The sequence below is a fragment of the Podarcis vaucheri genome, assembly GCF_965113315.1.
Source record: "Podarcis vaucheri genome assembly, chromosome: 10".
In the NCBI taxonomy this organism is placed as follows: Eukaryota; Metazoa; Chordata; class Lepidosauria; order Squamata; family Lacertidae; genus Podarcis; species Podarcis vaucheri.
Genome location: NC_138748.1, coordinates 2631918 through 2639962, shown reverse-complemented (window position 1 = coordinate 2639962; position 8045 = coordinate 2631918). Strand labels below are relative to the sequence as shown.

At 46.0% G+C, this 8045-nt stretch overlaps 1 protein-coding gene across 4 annotated transcripts in view; it reads right to left on the bottom strand.

Moving 5' to 3' along the window:
* The window catches only part of DHTKD1 (dehydrogenase E1 and transketolase domain containing 1), a 66042-nt gene that overhangs the window by 11292 nt on the left and 46705 nt on the right, over positions 1-8045 (bottom strand). The window lies entirely within an intron of this gene.

The following is an 8045-nucleotide window of genomic DNA, read 5'->3' as shown; positions in this document are numbered from 1 at the left end:
TATTTGTAAATCAGGTATTACTTGTTTTTTCTCCCTAAGCCAAGGGCCTTAGATGGAAATAGGAAAACAATGTACAGTGGTACCTCGGGGTTAAGAACTTAATTCGTTCCGGAGGTCCGTTCTTAACCTGAAACTGTTCTTAACCTGAGGTACCACTTTAGCTAATGGGCCTTCCTGCTGCCGCCGTGCCGCCGGAGCACAATTTCTGTTCTCATCCTGAAGCAAAGTTCTTAACCTGAAGCATTATTTCTGGGTTAGCGGAGTCTGTAACCTGAAGCGTATGTAACCTGAAGCGTATGTAACCCGAGGTACCACTGTAAATGCTTTCCTGAATCAGCTGCATGCATTTGATAATTAGCTTCAAATTGCAGGGTTTCATCAAAGGTGTCCTAATGAGTGGTTACAAAACAAGAAGAACTTCCGTTTCAAAGCTACTAGCCTAGATTTCATGTCCAGTAATTCTAAGGTATGGATAAGAAAAGTCACACGCTTCCATATCTGGTAGATGAAGGCTGCACATTTCTGATAATATTATCACTGGAGGAAGTAATATTGCTTGCCTATTTGTACTAAACATAAATACCATATTGGCCTGAATATAAGCATCAATTCCCCCCCCCCCCAAATTCTGACTGTGAAAAGTTAAAAGTGCGGCTTAAATTCGCAACTTTACAAAAATGGGCTTTTACAATATTGCTGCTGAAACAGACATATGGTAAAATGGAATTTGAGTGTGAGTGCCTGTGGAATTTTAAGGGAGCGGCTTATATTCAGGTATTGTCTTTTTTTCTCCCCCTGCCCCCTGAATTTTAAAGGTGGAGCTTATATTCAGGCCAATACTGAATAGTTTACTGACTAAACTAACATTTTGTCTAGTCAGCAATTGAATATTTATGTCTAGTAAAAAAAATTTAGCAACATATTTGGTATTAAACCAAGCAGAGAATCATTATGAATAGCTTTAGTTAACTTTTTACATTAGCAGAATATATTTGTAAGAGAGTCTTTTATTGTATCGGATATTTTAAAAAAGGTAAAAAAGGTAAAAGACCCCTGGTCCAGTCAAAGGCAACTATGGGGTTGTGGTGTTCATCTCGCTTTCAGGCCGAGGGAACCGGTGCTTGTCCACAGACAGCTTTCTGGGTCATGTGGCCAGCAGGACTAAACCACTACTGGCGCACAGAGGACCATGACGAGTGCCAGAGCACACAGAAACACCGTTTACCTTCCCACTGCAGCGGTACCTACCGTATTTTTCGCTCTATAACACGCACCCGACCATAACACACATGTAGTTTTTAGAGGAGGAAAATCCATAGGCATGCCACCCGTAGGCATTCCCTCCATAACACGCACAGACATTTCCCCTTACTCTTTAGGAGGAAAAAAGTGAGTGTTATGGTGCAAAAAATACGGTATTTATCTACTTGCACTTTGATGTGCTTTCGAACTGCTAGGTTGGCAGGAGCTGGGACAGAGGAATGGGAGCTCACTCCGTCGCAGGGATTTGAACTGCTGACCTGGTCAGCAAGCCCTAGGCTCAGTGGTTTAGACCACAACGCCACCCACAGATATTAATATTCATAATGCAGCTTTTGAAAATGAATTTATATTTTTTTAAGAGCTGCCCTTTTCAAAGGCAGAGAGCTCATGTGCTTGTTACACGAGACCAACGCTGCAATCCTAACTACTCATAATTAAGTCCCATTTAATTCAGCGGTGCTTACTCCTAAATAAGTGGGACTAAGATTGCATCCTGTGAAACTAAAACTCCCTATTTCAAATCCAAATTCTTCCATGAACACTTTCATTCTCCTGTTGGAAAATAATGCTGTCCTAACCTTGTGAGGATGCTGCAAGGGTTTTTACATAGACATTGAATATTCTCAAGCACTATAAAAAGTTGAGCACTGTGTGATATCAACAACCCAGTCATAGCTACATTTAAGCAGTGTGTGTCTTAAGTATATGGTGCGAATGGGAAAGTCCACTTATTCAAGAGAATACAGTACAAGCTTTTGAACCTTATTTGGGGACTAGATAAACATCTTGCTTTGGCAGCTTTAACCCAATAGCTTGCCTGATCGGCAGCTGCAACATTTAGTAATTAGATCTGGACTGAAATTACACTCTGTCTACTTCTACATTCTGTACTCATGCTAGAATCCAAGTAACAGCCCGACTCCACTCATTTAATATAAACATTAAACTCATCCCATCAGTCTATGGTACTTCTCTTAAATTATCAGGAACACACACTCTGGTATGTGCATAAAGATAGCATCCTCCTCCAAGACAGGGATGCAGCTGTCTATAACGATTGTCCCAGTCCATCTTGCCTTCTGTCTTTCGCCCAATGTATCAGGGAGAGCTGTCTCACAACTTGGGATTAACAATGTACATGGACTGTATGACAAGATCATATTGTCTACCATGTATCTGAGGAGATCTTTGTTACAGTCACTTCAGAAGTTAGGCAGGTGCTTACCAGGGAGAAGATGTCTATTGTGGTAGCAGCTTGGTTTCTGAATACTGTCCACAGAGATGTCTTTGTGGCACTATCTTGAGTCAAGCTTTTGAGTCAGTGCGGGCATTTTCTCACATTGACTGTTGCTTGTGATAGTCTAGAGTTTTTAGCTTTTTTGTTTTTTGTTGGGGTGGATTTTTTTTAATACAGGAAGACATATGGTATAAATGTTTTAAATAAACGCAGAGTGGCAAGGGGCATTGTGACTGCCCTGTTGCAAACTGTAGTGCTGCCAGTAAGGATACAGGAGACTGTGAGGAGAATCAGAGCTTATAGGGTTAAACAGCTCAGAGTCTGCATCCTGCCCACTGGGGTGGTCTCCATCCGGGGATCTGTTCTTTGTGTTCAGTCTGCTTTCGGTTTTGTCCAAGACTGGAGACAAGATGCTGTCTCCCGAAGGTGTTGATTTATTGTTGCTGCTGTACATAAATAGATTAGAGGAGAAGCCATGTACAGACTGTTTTCTGCACGCTCACACACAAGAGCACACACTGTGTTTACTCTGCTACAAGTCCAGAAAAGTTGAATGGCAGTGGAAGCGTACAGGACTCATTCCTCATTACTTCACAGGTTATGGGTGCTAGCCTTCCAGGTTATGGAGGTTTTCAGCCACGCCTGTGCTGTGTCTGTGTGAGAAGAGCTGCAAAGTCCAGCTAGAGATCCTGCCATTCTGTGTGCTTAAGGCAAGGCATTGGAACTCACTGGTGAAGGAGGACCTCGCTGTGGAGATCGCCTCTTCAAGGACCGTCTGGCAGGAGCGGGAGTAGGCTAAGCCTCGGAGAAGATGGCAGAGGCTCAGGAGACCTTCAGTGTCCCATTTGAGAGGCTCAATGGGCACAACAGGGAGGATTGGTCCTGAAGAGTCAGGGTTTGGCTTACAGGCAAGGGGCTCTGGGAATGTATGCAGAACGCCCCAGTTTCTGCACCGGCGGATGCAGCTGCAGCTACAAAAGTAACAGCTGCTGCTGCATTGAGGAGAGACCAGAGAACTATGGGCCTTCTGGTGCTCAGTTTGGTCTCTTCCCAATTGCCCCATGTTGATGGGCTAGGGACCAGCCAAGAGATCTGGCAGGCTCTGGAGAGTGTGCACCTATGCACTACAGCAGGAGCCAAGATTCATGTGATAAGGAGTCTTTTTGAGATGAAACTATGTCCTGGAGAACCTGCTAGAGACCACATTACGCATATGCTGGCTGTGTTCAGTAGGCTGCGGCAGCTCAATGTGGCCCTTCCGGAAGAAGAGTTTATATTCTTCTGAGTTCTTTGGGCAAAAGCTATGAGCATTTGTGTTTGACCCTTGAAGCCATGCCAGTGGAGCAGCTGACACTAGAGTTTATCTCAGGGAGGCTGTGTGATGAGGAGCAACGCCGGGAGAAGATGGAGGGCGAGCAAGCTCAGGCTGTCCTGCATCCAGGAGTGGGGGTGCAGGGAGAAGTGAAGAAACAGTGAAAGCTTTTTTTGTCTCGTTTTCGTTGTGGCTCGGATTCCCATCTGATCAGACAGTGCCCAGTGGAGCCACAGGAAGCCTCCAGGGCTGTTTCCTAGGGCAACCAGATTAGAGGCGCTGCCAAGCATGGGAAGGCTCAGAGAGGCCCCAAGAGAACCGACAGAGACACATAGCCACAACACCACCTGGCTACTTCTATGACAACAGTGAAAAGCTGCTACCAAGGCCACATGCTGATCTAGCTGATTGACAGTGGTGCCAGTCACCATCTAATGCCCTCTGCTGGTCTTTGGAGGAACTGCAGGGCTGTGACGACAGGAAAAAGTGTGACTCTTGCAGATGGTTCCAAATGTCAATTGTCTGGCTCCGTTTATGCTTCTTTTTTGCAGGCGGAGATTGAGGCCTACATCATGCCAAAGATACAGTGCTGTTTGCTATCTGTTTCTTCTCTTGTCAATGATGGTTTCAAAGTGTGTTTTGAGGATAATGTTCTATTTCCAGAGGTGGGCGACAACTGGTCAGCGTTGAATGCAAAAACAGGCTGTTTGTTCTGGAAACACCTATTGCAGGTAAAGGTCCCACTGAGCCAGCACAAGCGCAGTGTGCTAATGTTCCTGTCCATGATGGGTGCCATCATCTGTGGCACCGAAGAATGTCACACGTCAACTAGGGGTATGTGAAGATCCCAGGTTGCACTGAGGGGTGCAAGATGAAGGCATGTGCCAAATACCTGGATTGCAGGGCCTGCAAGTAAGCTAAGGTTCAAACATGCACTTATCCTAGGTCTGACAGGGTAACCACAAAACCTTTTGGGCTAGTTCATGCAGACCTTTGCGGCCCTATGCAAGTTGCCAGTCTGGGTGGGGCCAAATTTGTGTTATCTCTGGTAGATATTTCCCCCAAAATGGGTGGGTGTTCACTCTACAGCACAAAGGAGAGGCTGCTGCCTTGGTGGAAGACTGGATCCCTGCAGTGAACTACAGTTCTCACTGAGGGTCCGGAGCTTTCAATCAGATCATGGAGGGGAGTTCACCAGGTTGGTGCTGCAGAACTTCTTCCGCCAGAAAGGGATACGCCACAGGTTGACAGTTGCGCATTCTCCTCAGGATAATGGGGTGGCAGAATGTCAGAACTGAACGCTGCAGGAGGCAACAGAAGCCAGTGCTTTTGGGCGGAAGTGTGGAAAGTTGCGAGCTTCACTTTGAACCGCTCGTACAGTTCTGTAGTAGGGGACACGCCCTATTTTCTGCTTCACGGTAAGAAGCCCAAGGTGCATTTCTTCCATGTGTTTGGATGCAAGGCTTGGGTCCTTGTGCCAAAAGCCAAACACATAAAGGGTTGCCCTAGGTCCCAAAGAATGATCTTTTGTGGGTATGAGCCGGGGACCAAGGGGTGGAGGTTTGCTTATCCAGAAGGCAATCAGTCTAGGATTCTAGACAGCAGGAATGCTGAGTTCTGTGAGCAAAGTGGGTGGACACGCATCCGTGGGAATCCAGACATTCTTTCAGAGAGTCTGCTTGACTCTGCTGAGGAAGAGACAGAAACTGATCCTGCTGTTGAGGATCAGGTCCCTGACCAAGGGCAGGAACAGGAAAGGGCATATCCTAAAGCTGTTAAGCTAGAGCAAAGGAGTGCACTTTCATTGCCCGCAGGTTCAGCTGAGTCCAGAAGGCGCAGTAAGTCAGAGGGGCAGTCCTCTGAAGGCAAGGACACACTAGCTGGCCCTAGTGGGTCAGAGGGGGCAACTGAAGTAGTGCTCAGACGGTCAGCTCGCGCTACAAAGGGAAAACCACTCGAAAGGTTTGATGTCACTAGCTTGTGGGTTGGTTTGGCTCAATGTGAACCAGCTTTGAGGAGGTTCAGAAACTGCCTGAAGCAGAAGCCAGGAAATGGCAAGAGGCAATGAATAAACAGTTGAGCTCAATGGAGTCTCTAGGTGTGTTCTCTAGTATGACGCTGCCAGCAGGCAAGCAGGCCGTGAGCAGCCATTGGGTTTACCGTCTTAAACCCACAGCAACTGGGGAACCACAGTACAGTGGTACCTCGGGTTAAGTACTTAATTCGTTCTGGAGGGCCATACTTAACCTGAAACTGTTCTTAACTGTTCAGGGAATGTGCAGGCGACCTTGGAACGGACAGCTCACGGAAGAACCCCGACCAAACCCAAGAGGAGGCGTGTAGTGGTGATAGGGGATTCCCTACTGAGGGGAACAGAAGCAGTGATCTGTGGGCCTGACAAGATGTCTCGGGAAGTGTGCTGTCTCCCCGGGGCTAAGATCCAAGATGTAACTGAACGACTGCAAGGAATCATAAAACCCACTGACAAATACCCCTTCCTCTTGGTTCATGTGGGAACCAATGACACTGCAAGCAATAGCCTCCAGAAGATCAAAAGAGACTACGAGGCTCTCGGCAGGAAATTGAAGCAACTAAATGCACAAATTGTCATCTCATCTGTCCTCCCAGTTGAACGACGTGGCCCAGGGAGAGAGGGGAAAATAGTGGAAGTGAACAGCTGGCTCCGCAAATGGTGTAAACAGGAACGGTTTGGATTCTTAGATCACGGACTGCAGTTTCTTGAAGATGGACTTCTGGCAAGTGATGGGCTGCACCTCACAACGGTTGGGAGAAATGTTTTTGCCAAAAATCTCAGAAACCTCATCAGGAGGGCTTTAAACTGACTAATGTGGGGGAGGGAGACAGTGCTCCTGAAGGTAGGAGTCTATCAATTAATGAAGATGATCATCCAAATGTCATAGACCAAATGGAGCAAACAGCACGCGGACCTAGTGGTGGGAGGAAAAAATCCTTAAATAAGAGACACGGGGGAATGATTAATGGACTTCAATGTCTGTACACTAATGCACAAAGCATGGGAAATAAACAAGATGAGCTTGAGCTCTTGGTACAGCAAACTAAATATGACATAATAGGCATCACTGAAACCTGGTGGGATAAGTCCCACGATTGGAATGTAATAATGGGGGGATACAATCTATTTCAGAGAAACAGACCAGACAAGAAAGGAGGAGGAGTGGCGTTATATGTCAGGGATGTGTATACCTGTGAAGAGATCCAAGATTTAGATCCTCAAAGCCAAAGTGAGAGCATTTGGGTCAAAATTAAGGGAGAGAAGAATAACAGAGACCTCATTGTGGGAGTTTACTATAGATCACCAAGCCAAACGGAGGACATAGATGATGCCTTCCTGGAACAGATGGCCAAGCATGCAAAAGGAAGGGAGAAAGTAGTAATGGGGGACTTCAATTACCCGGACATTTGTTGGACGTCAAACTCAGCCAAGAGCATAAGGTCAAACAGATTCCTCACTGGCCTTGCAGACAACTTCATTGTCCAGAAAGTGGGAGAAGCAACAAGAGAAACAGCCATTTTAGATCTGGTCCTAACCAATGTTGATGACCTGGTTAGTGGGGTAGAAGTGGAAGGATCATTAGGCGCGAGTGATCATGCTCTTCTGAAGTTTACTATACAGCGGAAAGGAGCAGCCAAGCATACTAGGACTCAATTTCTTGACTTTAAGAAAGCCGACTTCATAAAACTTAGGGAAGTGCTGGGTGAGATCCCATGGACAACAATACTAAAAGGAAAGGGAGTTCATGATGGCTGGGAGTTTGTTAAGAGGGAGATAGTAAAAGCACAACGTCAGGCAATACCAATGAGACGGAAACATGGAAGGTGCCTAAAGAAGCCAGGGTGGCTATCTAAAGAACTTTTAACTGAATTAAGATTAAAAAAGGATGTGTACAAAAAATGGAAAAGGGGGGAAACCACCAAAGAGGAATTCAAACAAATAGCCAGCACGTGTAGACACAAAGTCAGAAAAGCTAAAGCACAGAATGAACTCAGGCTTGCTAGAGAGGTTAAAAGCAACAAAAAAGGCTTTTATGGGTATGTTCGTAGCAAAAGGAAGAACAAAGAAACAATGGGGTCACTCAGAGGAGAAGATGGTGAAATGAAAACAGGGGACACAGAAAGGGCTGAACTACTCAATGCCTTCTTTGCCTCAGTCTTCTCCGATAAAGAAAACAATGCCCGACCTGAAGAATTTGG